The sequence below is a fragment of the Alligator mississippiensis genome, chromosome 2 (assembly GCF_030867095.1).
Source record: "Alligator mississippiensis isolate rAllMis1 chromosome 2, rAllMis1, whole genome shotgun sequence".
NCBI lineage: Eukaryota > Metazoa > Chordata > Crocodylia > Alligatoridae > Alligator > Alligator mississippiensis.
Genome location: NC_081825.1, coordinates 62,006,202 through 62,026,834, shown reverse-complemented (window position 1 = coordinate 62,026,834; position 20,633 = coordinate 62,006,202). Strand labels below are relative to the sequence as shown.

The 20,633-nt window shown below is 46.1% G+C and overlaps 1 protein-coding gene across 3 annotated transcripts in view; it reads left to right on the top strand.

Annotated features, from left to right (window-relative positions):
• Positions 1-20,633, top strand: part of DLC1 (DLC1 Rho GTPase activating protein) — a 426,468-nt gene that overhangs the window by 102,569 nt on the left and 303,266 nt on the right. The window contains exon 1 of one of the 3 annotated variants that reach the window (XM_059721774.1): positions 16,579-16,661. The exons of the other annotated variants lie outside the window; for them this stretch is intronic. The gene's annotated coding sequence lies outside the window, so the exon portion shown is untranslated. Of the gene's footprint in view, positions 1-16,578; positions 16,662-20,633 lie in introns of those variants that run through there. 3 annotated transcript variants of the gene reach the window in all.

The window sequence follows — 20,633 nt, the reverse complement described above, 5'->3', positions numbered from 1 at the left end:
CCATTTTATCAAAGTAATTTTGCAAGTATTTCTTTTTCCCTCCCATGCACTCCTGTCCCTTTTTATCCAGAATTTCAACCTCATAATTTTATGTAATCAAATATGTATTCAATTTTTTTGTTTGTTTGTTTCTGAAAGTCCTAACTACTGGGCTCATGTGAGCTTGCATTTTTAAAAGAGTAAGTTTATAATCTTTATGATTATGCATAAAAGTTTGAAAACATAACCTAAGTACACCGTATATTTTCTAAATCTGGCTCTTGGATAAAAAGATTCCCAATGTATCACTTTGAAAAAAATCTCACACTGTTCAAGCTAATCTGAGATTTTAGGGCTTGACTCATATTTTGTAGATAGAGAATTAGCTGTGTTAGCCTGAACTCAGGCAGAAGGCAGGGCAAGGTGGCATATAGGACACTAACTGATCAGTGGTATAAATTTTCATAGGTGGCACCATAGCAGCAAAAAGTGACCACCCCTGTCCTAGGAAAAGTTAAATCCTGAAACACCAGTTAAAAGAAAACACAAATCAAGTATAAGCAGATTGAAGATTCTGGGCTTTGTGTTAGTGTAAGAGAAGGAAAGTCTTCATTCCTGATATACATTTCTGATCCATTCATTAACTGAAGAGTCATAAAATAATATTTTGAATTTATATAGTTTCTTCTATCCAATGGTCTTGTGTTCACTTTAGTTCACTGATTTAGCCTTATAACCTTTGTGAGGCAGAGAAATGTACCATTTCTCCTTTTTGTCAGAAGAAAAACCTGAGATAGAGAAGGTTCAAGTGACTTGTAGAAGGCATAGAATGCAAATTTGCCTGAGCCAGGACTAGTGCTCTAACCACTAGATCAGTTTCTCAACCCGTGGCCCACAACCCAAAAGTGGATCGCAAGAACATTGTAAATGGTTGCAGGGAGGTCCCAAGGAATCACACAGTTTTCCCATGCAAGCTGGAATGCTGGCAGCCTGCATTGATCTGGCAGGCAGCCAGGGGCATGGCAAGCACAAAGTGTTGAGAGAGCAGCCCCAGGAGCTGGAGAGGGAGGGAGAGGGCCAGATGCAGCAGTTAGAGGAGTGGGGAGAGAGAGAGAGGGAGACTGTGTGGGTCAAGGCCAGGGGGTCATGGATCGTGGCAAGCTAATAATTATGCTAATGGGTCCTGGTGTGAAAAAGGTTGAGAACTGCTGCACTAGACCAGGGTATTTGAAAAAGACACCACCTTCAGCCAAGTTGTTTTTTAAAGGAAGTTGCTCTTGCTCCTGTGTTTTGTGCTGAATTCATTGCTGTCAATGTGTGAGAAGCATGCTCTGAGAATGTCTACCAGATTGGGCCTCTCAAGTACCTTAGATACCTGGACAATTAATTTCTGGATACAAATTGAACTAGGGGCCAAACTGTTCAGATGGAGTCAATTCTGAGCTTTACATGCCTCAGAATTTTTTACATCGCTAAGGGAGACAACTCAGGAGCTTAGATGTCTGTGGCAGCAACTGAGCAAGGATGTTTTGCTTTACAGTTTTGTACTTTGGCTCCAACAATCTGCCTAATCCTGTTTTAGACATTTAAATCCTTGTTTCCATCTGGTGCAGCATCATTTTCCCATTATAAAATGATTTTACATGTCAGATAGTCCATACAGTCTCCATCAATCCCCTTGTTGTTCACTTGTTTCCTAGACTTGTTCCCTTCCCTCACCCCAATATATATGTTCAGTCCTGTGAACTGGGAAAACAAGGTTGTCTTATTTTCATGACCTTCTGCGTGGCTCAATCAATATTGATTTGGGGGAGAAAAAAACCTATGAGGGCTGTGTGAATGCCTGCCAGCTCTTCAGTACTAACATGTGGTTTGAACTTTTGATTTATCTCATCTCCCCTCAGAGATCTGATTCAAAGCCCATTGCAATCATGGAGAGATTTCCATTCATTTCAGCAGAATTTGGTTCTGTTGAATTATATAATGGATGAGTCTTAAATTATTGTAGGTAACTACAATGTCTTTAATAAGTCTGTGATGCTTGCAGTTTCCTTGAGGATGGTTTTGGCAATTACTTGCCTGGATACTCTCTTCCTATTTGAGTTTATATAGACTGAATCATGGACATCTTTACACTTTCCCTGGGGGTGAGAGGGGGTGCACTTTAATTAGAGCAACTCTCAGGGGCCTAGTTGCAGGTATGCTAGCCTGCTGGCACCTGCAAGTGAGCTTTGCTCTCTGAGGCTAGGGACAGGCATTATACATAAACTGGCTTAAGTGATCAGAAACTGGCTTAAACCTGTAACAGAACAGATGTTCAGTACACATGAACTGCTTTCAAAATTACCAAAACCAGTTTAAGATAAATCTTGATGAATGTAGTAACAGACTTAACTGATTTAAGTTAAATCAGTTTATTGAACTTCTGCCCCAGATCTCCTCAAGATTCAAGTTAACTCATAGTCTCCAGCATCCCAGGATACTTTCCACCTTCCCCACAAATGCCCTCTTGCAGGGTGGATGGCCTAGCCTTGGCCCAAGCTGTCCATTCCAGCCAAGCAGGGAGGCATGCTATAACACCCCCCAGCTTCTGGCCTGAGCCACTGCAGGCATGTGGCTGCATTTCCAAAATCAAAAGTAAATGTCTGTCACTTGCTTATCAGTTCAATCTTCACTGCTTAGACTAACCTGCAAAAATTGAATCAATTCAGCCTTGGGCCTGTTGACTGTACTTAGCCAAAATGTCTGGGCACCCTTGAGGCACCAGGAATTAAGATGCCTGGGTTATCTATACTGCCCTACACATTCAGATCAGGTGAATAAGAACATGCTTGGAATGTTGGAAACTTTCTTCAACTCTTCTTGAAGACAAGTTCTCACTGCTGCATGCTCAATGCTATTACTAAGTGCTTGAGAACCATCTGAACTTGCACTTCATTCTTGAAAAAAAATAGTACTTCCCCAGTTAATCACTTCTGAAAGAATTTACTTTAAACTGTAATCTGTGCTTGGAAGGACTAAATTAAAATTTACATATGAGATAAATAAAACCCCCTTTAGATCTGAGCTTGTTATTTTCTTTCATGATTGACCTTACTATATAAAAAATGTAATAGAACTTTTGCATGATAACCAGCGTTCCAAGATCTATCATTTTCATTTGGCAACATTATGAATGAACCTCTCGAATAGTTCAGAGAACTGAAAGAACCAGATTCCTTGATGTTAAATAGCTTTCAACCATCCTTTTTAAATTTGATTTCTTTTTCTTGTTGGCATATTTTGGATTGCTAAATAATCTTAGATGATAGTTCACAAGACGAGAAGAGCACTCAAAGACATTCATCTTTTCTTTTACTAAAGTCAAAGTCCTCCAAAGTTCTTCACATATTTAAACTAGATAACGCACAAAGCAAAGAAGTAAAAATTCTGATATAATTTTTTCCTACCTATTATAAAATAGTAAACAACTATCACAGTGGGAAAAGTCAGAACTGTGCACATTTTAGCCAGGAATGAATTTAATAGATTCTAACATTTTTCTTGAAGAGACTTGAAGGCTTGCCTTTGCACCGGTTCAGTTCTTAGTCTTGGATTCAAAGAGCAGTGAAGTTGCTGGACTTTGCTGGGTTTCAAATTAGAACCCTTATAAATATTTTACTTAGACTATCCAGGTTAATAAATCCAAAAATTTGAAAATGAAATTCAGCCAAAACCACTCACCTGAGTTCATAACAAATCCTTGGCATGCCATTCAAGTTATCTGATTTGGCTGCAAAAACCATAAGTTGAGCCAGGTATACTTGTAAATGGGTATTGGTTCACCCAAAACACATTGATTCACAAACCTAAGGTGACCTTTTAATTAACATTGGCTGAATTTGTGTTTGTCACAAAACCTCCAAAACAGCTAAGTTTCATGTTGATGCAAGTCTTATGGCAAATATTTTAAACTATGTTATAGTTTGGTCTAGTGACCCTAGATTTTGGATTTACAACACGATAAAAAGTAACATTCAGGAAATTGTTGAGCTATTGATGTTGGTAATAAAATCAGAAAGGCAAAATCGATCATTTTACTTCTACTGTCCTGCTAAATTGCTGCATATCTTCTTAGTCTCATAGTAGCCCTGAGATTACCATCAGCACAAAGAATGTTCTTCTTCATAACAAATGAACTAGAGTCAAGTACAGGTAATAACTTTTCTATGTAATCTGCAAGCAATAATGATAGGAAACTATGGAATCTGGTATAATTCATAGAGCATGAGTATGGTGCCAGTTTATAATACAGAAGGAAAAAGGAAATCAAAGTGTAACTGGACATTTCAAATAAAGTTTCTTAAGCTTGAGATAGGCTTGTCATTAGTCTCTCAAAACAAGATCTTGTTTTTACTGTAGTTGGTAATGTTTCATGTTTTGTAGTTTCATGTTTTTACTACAGTTATTATTACAAAAACAAAGTAATAGATGTTTATTGATGTTACACTCTGTATCTCTTAAGAACTTCACTTTAACAGATCCTCATATCCATGTCTAGGATACAGATTTAAGTCTAGCCTGGAGATGGTGTTTGGTGAGGCTACTGTACTGCAAGCTAATAGTACAGGCAACAGAATCTGGTCAATCATGTAGAATCATTTTATAAAGTGCTCCAGAGTCTTTTATGTTGAAAATTATGTACTATAGAAAAAAAAAAGATTGTATATGTAAGAAAAGATATGCAAGTTGCAAGCATCAAATTTAACTTGCTTCTATATCATTTATTCATCTGTGATACTTCCACTGTGTGTTTATATCTCTATGAGTGCATCTACATGAGATGTGTTACTGTGCATTAGCCTGATTTACTGTGCAGTACAGGCACACATCTGCAAGTGTTCACCCTTACTGCTCAGAAGAAATGGGTTATCGTGCCTAAATTTGATACGTGCAAATACAGATATCAAATTTAGGCACAATGAGTTAATGTGCAGTAATGTACGTGTAGACCTGGCACTAATTTAGGGTGCATGGGCACCCAGGGACCATGGTAAGCCAGCCGGGGCTCCTGGCTGACCACCTCTCCTGCTGCAAGGTCGGGCTGCTCCCTGGCAGCCCCTAGCTTCAAGGTACAAAATTCAGCAGCCATTTTATGCCTTGGGGCACACACACCAGGGAGCCTGTTCTGTGTCCAGGAGCCCAGCAGGCCACGTGTACCCCCCTGGACAGACCACAGGCTGCCTCTGCCTGGCCTGTCCCCGCTGCAGAACTGCTGCTTGGCCACAGGTGAGTGTTGCAAAGGGCTGTAGCTTCCTGCATCCCTTGCCCTTGCCTTTGCCCAGCCTTGAGATCCCCCCAGGGCTGTTGGCTGGCTGACTGTGATAGCAGGGTCAGCACCTGCTCCCTCCTGCTGCTCACTTCCCACAGTGTCTCTTTGCAGGTGCTGTGGTGAATTGCCTCTGCCACAGGGCTCCCAGTCCCCAGCCGTGCCCCTCTGCTAAGCACTCATGAATGCTGTCCAGGCCTGGCCACACAGGGACAGCCATGGAGAGACCCAGAGAGCTGGCGCAGGATGAGAATGTAATCCTTGTCATCCTCCCTGTTGAGCCCCAGCCCTGCCCCTGTGTGCATGCCCATGCCAACCTCCCAGGCCCCCATGCTCTGGAGCCGTGCTGACATGAAGAGGTGGGTGCTCTTATGCCCACATTTATGAGCCCCTATTGGGCACCATGCATGAGCAAGGGCACTCCCAGTCAGCACAGCAGTACCACATTGAGGTCAAGGCCTTCCAGGCACAGTGGATGGCCATGACTGACTACAATAATTGGCCCAGTCATGCCTGTGAGACCATGGCCTTCATTCAGGAACTGACCCATATTTTGATGCCCTGGGACCCAGACCCCACCCCTACAAGTGTCACCAGCAGGGGTGGCCTAGCCAAGCCCTCACCCTACCCTTTACCCCTCTGGTGTCATTTCACCAAAGGAGGGACCCTCAGACCTTCTGTGCCCTGCCTCATCCTCCTTTCTGGCTGCTGCATCCACTGGCAGCTCAGGGAGCCCTGGCCAGCAGCTGCCTCACCCTCACCATAGCTCAAGACCCCACCATAAGGAGTGGCCAGCTACATCACTACTGGCTGCCAGCAGTAACAGCTCCTCCCCAAGCAGGGCTCCTGACCAGGCACCAGCCCACTGCACGCTGCATGCCATGGACACTGAGCACAGCCAGAAACCATCACTGATGAGGAGGCCCGCACCAAGTCACCAGCCTTGCCAGGCCCAGACATGTGGTAAGTCCCACACTGAAGGAGTGCCCTCCCAGTCCCTTCCTCTGGCTCTGGTCCCAGCCCCTGCCACTGCTCCTTGTCCTTGGCCTATCTGCATTCCCCTGGCCCCAGGTTCCCCTCACTACACCATGCAGGGGGGCAGGACACAGCTCATAACTTTATTCTTCTCACACCCCAAGGAAGGTGTCAGTGCCAGCAATGATGTCTTCCTCAGCAGCGGGAAACGGGGACATGTAGCACTGCCACAGGTAGCCCTTCAGGTGGCAGTAGAGGTTGTGGGGCAGCCTAGGCTTAACCCCCATGCCATCATAGCTCAGGGTCCCAAACCAGGAGTACAGTTGTGCCCAAGGTACCAGGAGGATCAGCAGCAGCAGGGCATAGTGGCTCAGGCACCCCTCAGCCTGCACAAACAGCTCATCGTGCACTACCTTAGGCACATGCAGTAGGGGCACACTCAGGGCACAGTGGCAGTGTGGCAGGGGGCTGGACCTGGGGTGCCTCCCTGGAGAGGCCCCCAATGAGGATGGTGGGGGAGCAACTAGCCCCTTGCCCCAGTTGTATGGGAGCCCTGTGTACCCTGAGTCCAGGCACTGTGGGCTGGGCGGCAGTGTGGCAGAGTAGTTGGACTGCAAGGAGAGATGGGAAGAGTGAAGTCTGGAGCCATGGCAGCAGGTGCTGCCAGCAGCCTAGCCTGTCCCACCCTGGGAAATGGGCAGAGGAGGCAAGCTATCTGCGGCCAACACCCAGCAGGCCACTGACCCTAGGGGAGCCAGGGATGATGGGGAGCTCGGCTGGCAGCCCGGGCATCCCCAGCTGGCTTACCATGGTGCCTGGGCACCCATGCGTGGCCAACCCCCAGTCTGAGGCCAGACAGTGCATGGCCACTGGTGCAGAGCATCCCATCTCTGAAATGTTTCAAATCCTCACAAAAGGCTTCTGTCTCTTGCCTCTGCAGGGCCAACATCTGGATATGGGGGAGAGCCCATGAGCCCCAGCAGGATGTGGGCTCTAGATCGCTGCCACCCACCACTGGAGCTGCCTGGATGTGCTGGCCGGACCAGACCATCCTGCTCCAGTCGTTAGTGAAGGCATGGGAGCAGGATTGGCAGGTGGAGAATGTCACCCAGCTAAAGGCGTGGGACTGAGTGCAGTGGGACCACTGGGCCCAAGTGAAGGCCCTGGATCCAGAGTGCCTAGAGCTGCTCTGGCATCAGGGGGACACCAACTGCCAGGCCCTGGTCACCCTCCTGGGCCGGGTGGCTGTGTCCATGCCCTCCACTGCCTGGCACCCACCCATGGTCTCACAAGACCGCTTGGTCCCACCCACTGCCCCATAGCAGGCCCATGTCTGGCCCTGGGAGGAACTCAAGCACCTCCTACCTACCAAACTCCCTGGACCTGCCACCACCCACCTGGGCCAAGCCCCACTGCTCTTTCCCAAACCACATGCCTAAAGACCTGGCCATGCATGAGGCTGCCACCCACTAGGGTTGCCATAGCCCCCAGACCTGCAGAGGAACATCCTGAGGCTGGGGTGCTGGGTACCTGCCCCAGGGCTCTGCCCCCCAGGCCTTCCCCACAAGCCCCCACTCTGGGCTCCAGGACCAGAAATTTGCAAATAGTGTTTTCCATTTGTAAGCAGGTTTTTATTGTTGGTGGGTGAGGAGGGTGGTGGAGGGGTTCTGTTGGTTGATGCGGGAAGGCATTCTATATGTAGACCGGGGAGGAGGGAGGGATGGGGTGGGTGTTGTTAGGGAAATAAAATTCTTTTGTTTCAACTATGTGTGTGTCCTGAGAGTGGTGCTGGGATGGGCAGGGGGTAGGAGGTATGGGGATGATGGGGCAGGCAGGCTGCAGCAGGGAGTGCAGGAAGAGGGGGATGACCAGAGCCTCCTGCAACCAGTGCCCTTGGTCCTGACCCCTACTCTTCTGGGGCCTGAGCAGGGAGGCGGTCCTGCTGGGGCCAGCAGGGCCAGCACCATGGCCAGTAGGAGTGTGGGGCAATGGTAATCACTGTCAGGGGCAAGGGCTGGAGTAGCCATGGTGTGGGGAGGCAGGGTGGGCAAGAAGGGATCTGCTATGTTCTGCCCCTAAGCTGGACATGCAGCTCTTGGGCAGAGAAGGGGCTGGCCAGGATTCAGTTTCCAAGATGGCTGCCAAGTGCTGGCAACCATATGGCTGGAGGCTGGAGCTCCTTGTGATGGCCACAGGAGGACATGGCAGGCCTGGAGGGAACTGGCACTAACTTTAGTTCCAGTTGCCTACACGTGTAGAGACGTGCCAAAAATCAGTTACTGCAGATTAGGCTAATGTGCAGTAACTTAATCGCAACCAATTGCACATATAGTTACACTGTATTAGTATTTCATCTATGTACAATTCAGTATTAATCCAGCAATCATAATCTATATTTTCCATGAGTATCTACCTATAGTGACATGAAATTCGATAGGAAAAGTCTGGCTGGATTTGGCCATCAGTGTCAGTATTTGCTTTATGAAGCCCTAGTGCCTCAGTACACTATGCTGAGACATCCCAGCTATGTAATAATGATCCCTCAGATTGGTGCTTGTCCTGGGAATTAAAGCTTGGTGCTAGGGAAGCCTGAATTCATATAAAATTCATACTATAAAAACTGGGTTAAGTGGCTTCAATAATAAGAGATGCATTCACACAATTGTATATGCTGCTTGTTGTATTTATAAACTGATATTTACAAATAGCTAATTAGGCACCATCCCAGTTGTGCGAGGCAAACATGCTGAACCAGATGTATGAAAAAGTCATAAATCGTGTTGGTTTTGAAAAAGCAAGATACCTACAGTTTCATTAAAAGTAAACCTTAGATCTCAGAGGAAGACTTTGCTGCTGAGCTGGCAAGACCAGTTTCTCACCCACTAAAGAAAGGGATCTTTTAGGAAAAGAGTTGACTGTGTATTTCTCTAAGCAACTTTGATCTGAAGCCAGTTGGACTGAGCCTAAAGTCTTACATTAATGTTATATATTACAGTTGACATTAAATTCCTCATCCTTGTCTGTCCTTGCTAAAAAATATCCTACTAAAAAATGGAAAGATATTCAATCTCTTTTTATAAACTGTGAAGGCATTCATCTGAACTGACAAGCAAGAGCTACAGATAATGCAATACATCCTGTTTCAGAGCTATCTGTTGAATTTTACAAGCAGTTATATAAATCAGACACATAGCTTTTATCCCTTTACACTGCAATGTACAACTAATATAAACTTTGGGAAAAGACTAAGAATTTTATCTCTCTCTAAAGTTTCCTCTAGTACCATACTTGGACTGTATTCTCTATCATTTTAAGGAATAAAACAGGTTATGGATAGCAAAGGAGATGAGAACATGACAGCACTAGCTCTGTTCCTCCCCCCAAGCAGGATGTAAGGTCCGGACATTAAAAATCAGAGTATTTTTGTTAATGTAGCTGAAATAACAATTAAGATAAATTAGACAAGGTATAGCTTTCTCTAACAGACTAAATCAATTCATTTTTTTTTAAAACAACAAGCCTTGTTTCTGGGCAGTTGGATTTTTCTAATACTTTCTATAAATACCTTGAGTATCATACATTTTCTTCAAATATATTATAGTTTGGTGATTCATTCTACAATTTGCTAAAAAATGCATGTTTTATTTTTGCTGAAACTTCTATGATATTACCTCTGGGAGGGGAAGTCTTAGACATTTAACTAAGGCATAGTATTCAAAATTATAAAGGGACCAATGAAATTTCATCTCCTTTTAATACAAACAAACGGGCACAATAGAACAGATTTTCAGTCAGGTTCTCACACAACATTTCTCACTAAGTAAAAAACTGTTATAATAATTCTAGATAAAACAATGGAGACATTTATCCATGTATCAGTCGCTGCCTCCAGAGAAGCGTATGCTTTTCTCCCACCCCTTCTCCAGCACTGAGAATATGTGCTGCCTGAAACCCCAAAGTGTCCATTGATAGATTCCCTGAGAGTATCAAAAAAGGGGTAAAGTAGAGTAGAAACTCCTTCCTACCTCTGTGCTCCTCTGGAAGGTCTGATCATTCAAGCTACCCTCCCCTGACAGATACTCTAAAATTTCATTCAATTTCAGCTTCAAGATATGCCATCCTCCAGAATTTTTACCATTTCTGTATAAATGCATAACCCCTTCTCCAGCACTTCCTTCTCCTGAAGGGGTATTGTCTAAAATTTAACACAGGTTCATCCTGAACGTTTGGTTTTGGTTTTGATTCAGATAATTTTCTTATCTACTACTTCACTACAGCCAAAGAAACAATGTAATAAGACATGTTATTCTAATGATGAAATTTAACAGCTTACTGTTCATAAAATAGAAAATCACTTTAAAAACAGGATAAACCTAACTGAATTTTACTAAGTTTTGTTTTTAGAACTACTGGCTCCTTGTGAAATATTGTCAAACTGAACTGAAATTAGCAACATGCTATCTGTAATACTGCATTAGTTTGTATGCTAATCTGAAATGTTTGACAATTCATAATTTTTCTGGTGCGTTATAAACATTATTTCTTTTCTTAGTTTACCACTGATAGGTGAGCTTTGAAATAAAACTTCTGGCGCAATGTTGAAAATATAAGAATTATATTACTGAAACATGTGCAGGCCGGGTCAGGCCGGGTCGGAGAGGGAGGGCGCCGAGCTAGAATTAGGCACAGACACGTAACGGTTGATTTTAAGATTGTTTACTTACACCGAGATGGTCGCGGTGTAGGCTGGAAACTTGCTTGAGTTGCGGTTACAAAAGAAAACACGAACAATCACGTGGAGTTTGCTAGGCTCCACGCAGACAAAACACGAACAATCACGTGGAGTTTGCTAGGCTCCACGTAGACAGAACTCCGGATGTCCAGGACAAGCGCGCATAAAACTCGTCGATACGTCTTATAGAAGGTTCCGTTCGAAGACGGGAAGAGGTGGGCGGTGGATCAGGCCGCCAAACTCCTCTGAGCAACACATAGGGCTTTTATTACCCTGCCGCGCACACCCAGAGTCCCCACGAGATGGATGCGGAGTCCTCTTCAGCTTGGGCAGAAACTGCTCAAGCCTCTTATACGGCTAGCAGGCCAATCGCTAGCCGCCACGTTTGAATAATTTAGCACTAGCCAATTGCGGGACACGAATTTGCATGCGAAGAGCGGGAACTCCTTTGCACCGTGCATTTCTGTGTTGCAAAGAAAATGCACCCTGCAAAGTCCGCTGCAAAGTGGCGGGAACACTCTTCCCTGCACGCGGGTTCTCTGCGCAGCAGAACTTCACTGTGCAACGAAGCTGTAAACCCACGGGGATAATTCTTAGTGCAGAAGCACGCACAAAAAAAATCAGACCTTTGGGTCATGACATCCCCCCTTGCTGAAGGCACAATAGAATTATACTTCAAACCTATCATCCAGGTGATTAACAGCTCTGTCAATGGTTCGCAAAACTAAACGAGCAAAAACAAAATTAGTCAACAATAAAAGTTCGTCCTCAAGGGATCGAATCAAATAATAGCCGGCACACACACATATACATAAAATCACATTCATAACAAAAAACTGGACGATCATGATTTCAGTAGGCGTCATGGTGGAATTGTGCGTCAGGCTTTCGTTTCTTTCGGTGATGTTGTTCCTCTCGGGGCCTCTCTCCACCATGCACTCCGAATCCCTGATCTGTAAAAGAACTCTCTTAAAATGGTTATTTACTATTATTTACAAAATCACACAGGACCGCACGATAATGCAGTCGATTAAACTTATCATCACTATTAAATACAAACATGTAAATACGATTTTATACTGGACAGCTCTTTTTCTTTTCTGACTCAGCAACTCGACGAAATCGTCGAGGAGTCGTCATCGCCTTCTTCTAGATAGTGAAAACCTAACTCATAGGCTAGTTGCCATTGTCCCGCGTCTCCCAAAATCCGAAGCTGTTGCTTATTAAGTCCAGAATGCTGTAGGAGGAATCCAAACATGTATCGCTCCTCTTGCGTTCTCTGGCGTAATACTGGACGTTCGGATTCACGGTGTTTCGTGTTCTGAGCCTCAGTCGGGTGTTGACATTCCCGATCGCTGGACAGTCTTGGCTCCATGAGGATGTGCAGTCTTGACAACTGATGAAGGAGACTACTTACTGGATGATCAACCATTGGGTTAAGCACAATTCGCAAAACCACAATGTTTCTTTGCCCATAGACTTTAAGACAACTGTCTATGCTGTCGAGAGTCACTGGAATGGTTCCAGGGTCTCACAGGTGACGATGAGGCCATGGTCGCATTCATTGGAGCAGTGTTAGTCCCAACGTGCATTCTCTTGGGTTCCAGGTGCAATACGAAACTCCGATAATAGCCAGTACAAGCTGTTCTGCACCGGTGTGCTCTGGTCGTCTGTCGTGCCATGCGTGGGCCTTTTGTTCTATCACTCCTGCCACAAGCGCTGGAATCGGAATAGGCCAGTGGACGCTGAACGCCACCATGTCGATGTCGGTGACATGTCCCCTACTCCATGAAGCTTGTCTCACCAAGAAGCTTGCTTCTTCCTGGTCCAGGAGGTCAGACCCAAGTTCCACGACCAGACATCCCAACCACACAGCCAGAGTTTCTTCGGGTCGGATCCTGGATTCTCTATACAAATTCTGCAGTTCGGCTCTGGAATGAGCATAATAGGTGGTAGCATGAACTGCACTCTGCGGACTGATGACTGGGCTCCTTGATACTGCAGGCTGATCAATTTCTTCGCGAGTTGTCGTTGCTGTTGCTGTTTCTGTCGGAGCTGTAGTCATTGTTACAGTGGGGGTTGTTGTTGTTTCAGGCGGGAGGGGAGGATGCACTCCTCCGCTTGACTCCCCCTCCCTTCGGCAGAGGGGCGTGGTCGGCAGAATCAACGTTGCGTCGCTGGGCGGAGTTACCAGCCGAACCCTCGCGGGCTCTTCCGAAGCTCCATCCCTCTCTTCTGGCTTCTCCATGCGGTCTTCCCTCTGCTCAGTGCCATCTTGTCGGGGCAGTTTAAGATCCCCTTTTTTAGCAGCTTCTCCGACCACCAGAACGGCCATACGCAGCTGGGTTTTCAAGCTTAAAGTTTTATTCATCAGATCAGTCATAGTCTGAAAAGTTGCATTTAGTTCTCCCCCCTTGTCGCACTGTAGGACCACTCTCTCATCTACGGTGCAGTCCTCCGTCTCCAGGTTTTCGGGGAGCTCAGACGGACGATCTCGACTCCTTAGTCTAGGCACCACCATGCAAGGGGAAAACCAGCCGATCAGCATTGGCTCTCCCATCTCCCGGGCACAACGCGAGCAATGGACACACTCCCGGGTAGGGGTTGGGCTTACTGCGCTCGCCGGGTCGACTTCGGCAAGGGTTACAGCCTCGAGGGGCCTGTACAGGACCCTCTCATTGCCCATGATACACCCGAACGCCGCGGGGTGAAGATATACTTCTTTCCCTTCTAGGGCTCCGACTTCTGGAGCTCCTTCTTCTCCCTTTAACGAAAGGTGTCCACGGACACATCTCCTGCCCGTTCCGCCCGCCTGGTGGTATGCAATGTGCGCCTCCAGTTCTGCGACGCTTGCTACGCTGCGTCTCCCACTTCTCCAAGGGCAGTTCGCAACTAATTCTAACTCTAGCAAGCCCTCTCCTGATCCCATCCTTGTCGCCATGTGCGGGCCGGGTCAGGCTGGGTCAGAGAGGGAGGGCGCTGAGCAAGAATTAGACACAGACACGTAACAGTTGATTTTAAGATTGTTTACTTACACCGAGATGGTCATGGTGCAGGCTGGAGACTTGCTTGAGTTGCGGTTACAAAAGAAAACACGAACAATCACGTGGAGTTTGCTAGGCTCCACACAGACAAAACACGAACAATCACGTGGAGTTTGCTAGGCTCCACACAGACAGAACTCCGGATGTCCAGGACAAGCGCGCATAAAACTCGTCGATACGTCTTATAGAAGGTTCCGTTCGAAGACGGGAAGAGGTGGGAGGTGGATCAGGCCGCCAAACTCCTCTGAGCAACACACAGGGCTTCTATTACCCTGCCGCACACACCCAGAGTCCCCACGAGATGGATGCAGAGTCCTCTTCAGCTTGGGCGGAAACTGCTCAAGCCTCTTATATGGCTAGCAGGCCAATCGCTAGCCGCCACGTGTGAATAATTTAGCACTAGCCAATTGCGGGACACGAATTTGCATGCGAAGAGCGGGAACTCCTTTGCACCGTGCATTTCTGTGTTGCAAAGAAAATGCACCCTGCAAAGACCGCTGCAAAGTGGCGGGAACACTCTTCCCTGCACGCGGGTTCTCTGCGCAGCAGAACTCCACTGTGCAACGAAGCTGTAAACCCACGGGGATAATTCTTAGTGCCGAAGCACACACAAAAAAATCAGACCTTTGGGTCATGACAAAACAGATCACTGGTCTGTCTAGTTTGATATGTTGATTCCAGCACATATATGGTTAAAATTAATGCCTTATCATATACTATACCTGTGATGGAGCACCTTTAAGATCTGAGAGCAAGCAGCCAGCAGGTGCAGGCCAGCCCCGATGAGGCAGCCATTTTAGATCCTGGCTCTCTAGCCTGAGGCAGCAGTTTGCTGCAAGCAGCCGAAAGAGCAACAACATCTGGCTGAGCTGCTGCTCATGGAACACCTTGGTGGTAAGGGAGGAACTGTGGGGATGGCAGGAGGTTCCTACAGTCCCAGAGGGGCCCAGAGCCCCAGGAAGAAGGTTTTGGCCTAGTTAGAACAAGGCCCAGCCTAGGCGTGGGGCTAACAGCTGGTAGGCTTACAAGGGGGCCAGGCAAGCCCCTTAGTAGAAGGGACCCGTTTCTGGAGTATGGGCATCAGCAGCTGCTAGACTGACTCTCTGATCCCTTGAACTGGTCAATGGAACAGGGCCAGGGCTGAAAGGCAATTAAGCCCAATGCAAGGGGCAAGTCAGGGCCAATGTGAGCTATCTGGCACCCCTAGTGGCCTGGAGGCAGAACCAGAGCCTGTAAGAGCTAAAAGTCCCTTCATTGGGGGGACATCACAGCTGAAGATGGTAGGGGTCAGCCACCATGCAGGTTGTTATAAGATCAGAATAGGGCCAGAGTGAGAGCTGGACCCAATGAGAGAGAGAGCCCAAGAACAGGAGCCCTAATGAGGGAGCTACACCAGGGCAGGTAGGCCTGCTTAGTCTTGGGAAAGACCTAAAACTGCACCCTGCCAGGTAAGGGTGGTCTGGTGGGGCTGTCTGTTCCTCAGAAATGCCAGGCCAATTACCTCCCTGGTGAAGGGCAAGTAGGGTTGCCTGATAACCCCACGGCCCACCATCTGGTGGATCATGAAGACTGGAGAGTAGTGGGGTTATGCATGCCTAGGCAGAGGTACCTGAGCCCATAGGGGTGTAAGACCCCAGAGTTAGTTGGCCAGGCATGCCGAGGCAGAGGCACCTGAGCCTGTGAGGGTGTAAGACCCTGAGCCCCCAATATAGGGGTAGAGTATGGCCCCCAGCGAAAGGGGCAGAGTAGGTACCCCAGTGAAGGGGTGGAGTGCATGAGGTTAGAAGCCAGAGATTGGCAGAGTGCCCATAGGGAGAATGAATTGAGGACTCAGAGAAGGGGCATGTGTAGAGGCCTCAGGAAGGGAGCAATTAGGCCCAGGTAAATCCACACATGCCTGAAGCCGCAAGTGGACCTGAGGCCGAGGAGGCAAGTAATTGGCCCTAATCAAAGAGCAAGAGTTATGAGTTACCCAGAGAGGGGCCTGGGTCAGAGCTTTATCCAGGGCCAGGTGAATTGGCTGGTCCCCATTCAGATGAGGGTCACAGGAGAGGCCTGAGAGGCTGTGCCAGGGCCAGCCAAGGAGTGTGTGTAGGCGAGCCTCATGGCATACAGGAGCCACTCAAGGGAGCAGGGAAGGCTGAATGTGGCCCTAGGTGGGGCAGCACGTGAGAGGTCCAGCAAGAGTGGGTGGAATGAGTGAGGCCTGTTGGGGCAGAGAGAAAGAAGGAATGTATGAGGCCTAGCAAGGGGCTGAGTTTGGCCTGGCCTTGAGCCAGAGCAAACAGCAACTCAAGGATGACATCTGAGGCATGGGACAGTGTTGCAGGGAACCAAGGACTGCCTGCACCTTTAAGAGCAGAAACAGCTTAGCAAAAGAGCCTGGTAGGCTACATAGAGCACCACAGCTGCAGGTTGCCTGAGTAACAGGCTAACAAGGTAGTTAGCTGGCACCTGCAGGCAGTCAGCTGACCAGAAGGAGTCAGAGCCCAGAGTACATATAAGGTCAGAGCTGAGGCTGGCTGGGGGTCATTCTGTCTTTGGCAACTGCCAGAAGAAGAAGCTCCTGCACAAAAGAGCAGCCCCATGCATCTGGCTACCTGCTCTGCTACCTCTAAACACAGTAAGGCTCCAGGGGTTCACAAGGTGCCCTGAGATAAAAGGGGCTGGTATTCCAAGGGGAGAAGTTGGCCCTTTTAAAGGGGCAGAGTGCTGCTTTTATTATTAATGTTATCATGTAGCCCAGGGGATTAGGCTTGTGTTTGCACCAATGGACCAGTAAGAGGCTAATAGGGGAGAAAGAGGCCTCATTGGAGGCACACAATTGTGTAGAGTCCCAGCACCAGAGGAGAGCAGTCTCAGGGGTGCAGAGAGCCCAGCACCAAAGGGGCGTGAGCTGCAAGGGCCAGGGGCCCAGTAATAAAAGGAGTTTGTGGGCTAGTGCCTCAAAGCTGGGCCCAACACAGTGGGTCTAGGCTACAAGACCTAGCTATATCAAATGAGTGGAGTCTGAGTAGGCTAAGGCCCCAACAGATTATAACAGCAATGTAACACTCGCGAGGCATAAGGCATGGTAAAAGGGTGGTTGGAGCCACGTAATTGGCCCATAAGGCCTGAGGTGTCTTGTAATGCACCATACTGAAGAGTGGCCTGGCAAAGGGAACTACAGATCAGAGAACTTGAGTAAGGTTTAGTGAACTAGGACTAATCAAAGGCTCATGGGTAGCCTCCCGAGTTATTTTTTCATCAAAGGTGTAGCAGATGAGATAAGAGGGCACCCTCAGGGCAGAGCTTGCATGGTGACAGAGCTGCCAGGGGCATCGCAGCCACCCCTGGGGATCTCACTCTGTGATAGACACAACAAGGGGAGGTTGGAGTCATGTGTACACCCCTAGACATTGGAGTCTTAAAATGGGGAGCCTCCTGCTTATTGTAACACCAGTTTCCTTTACATCAAGGGTGTGGCAGAAGAGACTGGGTAGACTGCCCTAGACAGGTGGGTGGGCTCATACTGTCACCAGACCTGGGAGATTACACCCTGTCACACTACCTAATTGTATTGCTGTAGATATAACACTTCTAGTTCCAGAAATAAAACTAAAGTTTTACCAGTACTAAGAATTCAGATGAATAGGTTCCACTGATCATGAGATATAGCAAAGACGACAACAACAGTTTCTTTTCATTTGCTTTCTGATTGCTCTCCTTCTGTATGAAGACCTTATCCTCTCAAAATACTTGTGTGTATATATTAATAGACATAGTAAACTTACTAACTTACAAGTAAATTGGTTAATTACCTGGAGTGCCAGTGTGTGCACAGGAATATAGTGTGCAAGATGGAGACGGAAACTGAAATACTGAGTCATACACACACACACACACACACACACACACACACACACACACAGTATGTACATATGTCTATACTGCAGGGGGGTGGGTGTGTATACACACACACACACAGTATAGAATGCAGGAAAGTGTATGTGTAGAGAAATGTGAGTCTCAGGAGAGAGGAGGAACCTGAGGTATACACTTCAAATGGTTCTGAAATGCACTTTCCGAATGGTTTGTCCTGCCTTGGTAGTATGAAAAAATGTACCGAACCAAAACATAATTATCATTGTATGAATAATGTACCAATCACGCTGGCCTTCCTTCTTTTTATCCACTGTGGGCTGATTGTTGTGTGCCTCTGTAGAGCCACACACAGCCACCAGACTATACCGATGACTATGGCCATAAAAGTCATAATAAAATACTTTGTATCTTTAGAAAGATGGTAGAATTTCCTTTTGATTTCTTGCTCACTGTTCTCCTATGAATTTTAAATATAAGAAGGCCAAAGTTGAGAGTATGTACCAGCAAACTAAGAGGAAAATATTACAAAGATTTTTGCGAAATCCAAGCCCAAACATTGCAGACCCAGAAAATATATAATTGTGGTTGCACTGAAAAGGAATTGAAAGGTCAATTTTAACTCTGCACAATAGGGTCAGTATGAGCCAGGGAGGAGGGGAGGAATAAACCTAATGCGTTTTCCAAATTCAGTTTACTTTTTTTTTTTGGTCTGGAACCATACATACCAAAAGATCTTATTGTATGAATACTGGATGGTGTCAAAACAGACACACCTAAGGGTGGATGTGTGCCTGTAACTGTATTTTAAAATACAGCTATAATATCCTGTCTCTAGCTTCTTTAAGAGTAACTCAAGCTCTTGATTTGAGAGTGACTCCAGAACCTTCTGGTTTGGAAATTAATGTAATATGTTATACCCTAAATTACTGATGTTTATTCTTGAAATGGATTCCATCTTCACATCCATTTTGATCACACCAGCTAGCAAAAATTTACAAGAACTGTAATTTTTCATAATTCATGACCTAAATGATTTCCTTAGTGAGATCAGGAATTAACTTCCACACATTTTATACTATGTTTCTGGACTGAAAACACAGATTGAAAGTGCTTAATAATAGTTTACCTAACTGAGAGTCTGAGGTGAGGAGGGGCAACTATATGTTCATGTCATTCAAGACTGTTGTAATACAAACACAAAGAGAATACATTCAGTTTGCAAAGGCAACTTTAATTGGACATCTCTTACTGTGTACAGCCTGCATTTTTTAAAACATTTATTTCATTTCTGTAGTAGAAATAACAGCAAATGGACATTACATTTGGTCTTGGAAGTAATTTAGTCGACAGGAGAAGGAAATAATACCTCTTCAAAAGAAGGTGAATGAATTGTTACTGTCTTGCAGCTTTAGATAAAATCACAAGTTGGTAACAGGATCCCAAAATATACGCACAAGGAAGATACAAAGAAGACAAATAGGCCATAAAAGTCTTGAAACTTTATGAGATAGCATCAAGGCTAAAGTTGTCTAAACATAGATGAATCCTAAAATAATATTTATTTAGTGTTGCTTAATGAATTTCCAACTCAAGATAAGCTTTTTTTATTTGTATACTTTAATGTTGGTTAGAATAAATTTCAGTCTTTTATGTATACATTTCAATAGTGACCTGACTGTATAACATACCAGACAGAAAACAACTATTTTGGTGTACAGTTAATCATACAAATAGTTAACATTGAATACAGACACTCCTCATGACAAGGATAACAGAGTTGGTCTGCTGATCTCATAAACCTATGCAATAGGAATATTGAAATATTGTGGTACCTAAATATATCTTTATTTTGGCAAAAAAAAGGTTTAAGCCCAAAGCCTGTTCTTTTACAAGCTTGATTATCCCTTTTGGGTAGGCCTTCAAGATAATATTTTGCCCAGTCAGTTATAATTAATTCTTCTCCAGTGTTATCAATCCACTTGAAGAGAGTAGCAGTGCTTCCCAATAGGGTGGCTCTTCTTCTGAGAGTGTACTACTTCTATGTAGTAATAAGATTAGCTGGTGAATTAGTTTAGTCTCCAAAATATGTGTGCCTAGTTATTGACTTGCATGGTACAGCCACGATGTAGTAGGGCTGTGCGAGGCTTCAGATCCGGAGAAGCTTCAGATCCAGAGAAGCTTCGGACACTTTGGCGTCCGAAGCAGCATGTCCAGATCAGAGTGCTGGCTTCGTTAGGCTTTCCGAAACATTTTGGAGCTTCCGAAGCAGTTTGGAAAAGCTTCAGAGCCACTTCGGGGATCCAGCCATAGGGTATAATGGGGAATCAATGAAGTATCTATAACTTTGTTTTTTGTCTGATTTTGATGAAACTTGAAGGGGTGGTAGCCTCTGCTGAGAGCATGAAGCCTGCCAAGCTTCAAGAAGATAGGTTCAGTGGTTTGGGAGGAACTGCACCCCAAATTCTTGAAAGCAAAAGTCTTTTCACATGTATGTGTTATACCACGGGGGGGGGGGGGGGGGGAACGACACTGCAGGGGTGGTGGCCCCTGGTGAGGCCACAAAGCTTGCCAAGTTTCAAGAAGATAGGTGCAGGGGTTTGGGGGGAACTGCACCTCAAGCTGCTGACAGGCAAAACTAGTGACCTAGATGACCCTGTGTGTGTTAAGGTACAGTGGAAGCTGCAGGCCTGCTAACCCCTACTCCAGCTACGAAGCCTGCCAGCTGTCAAGG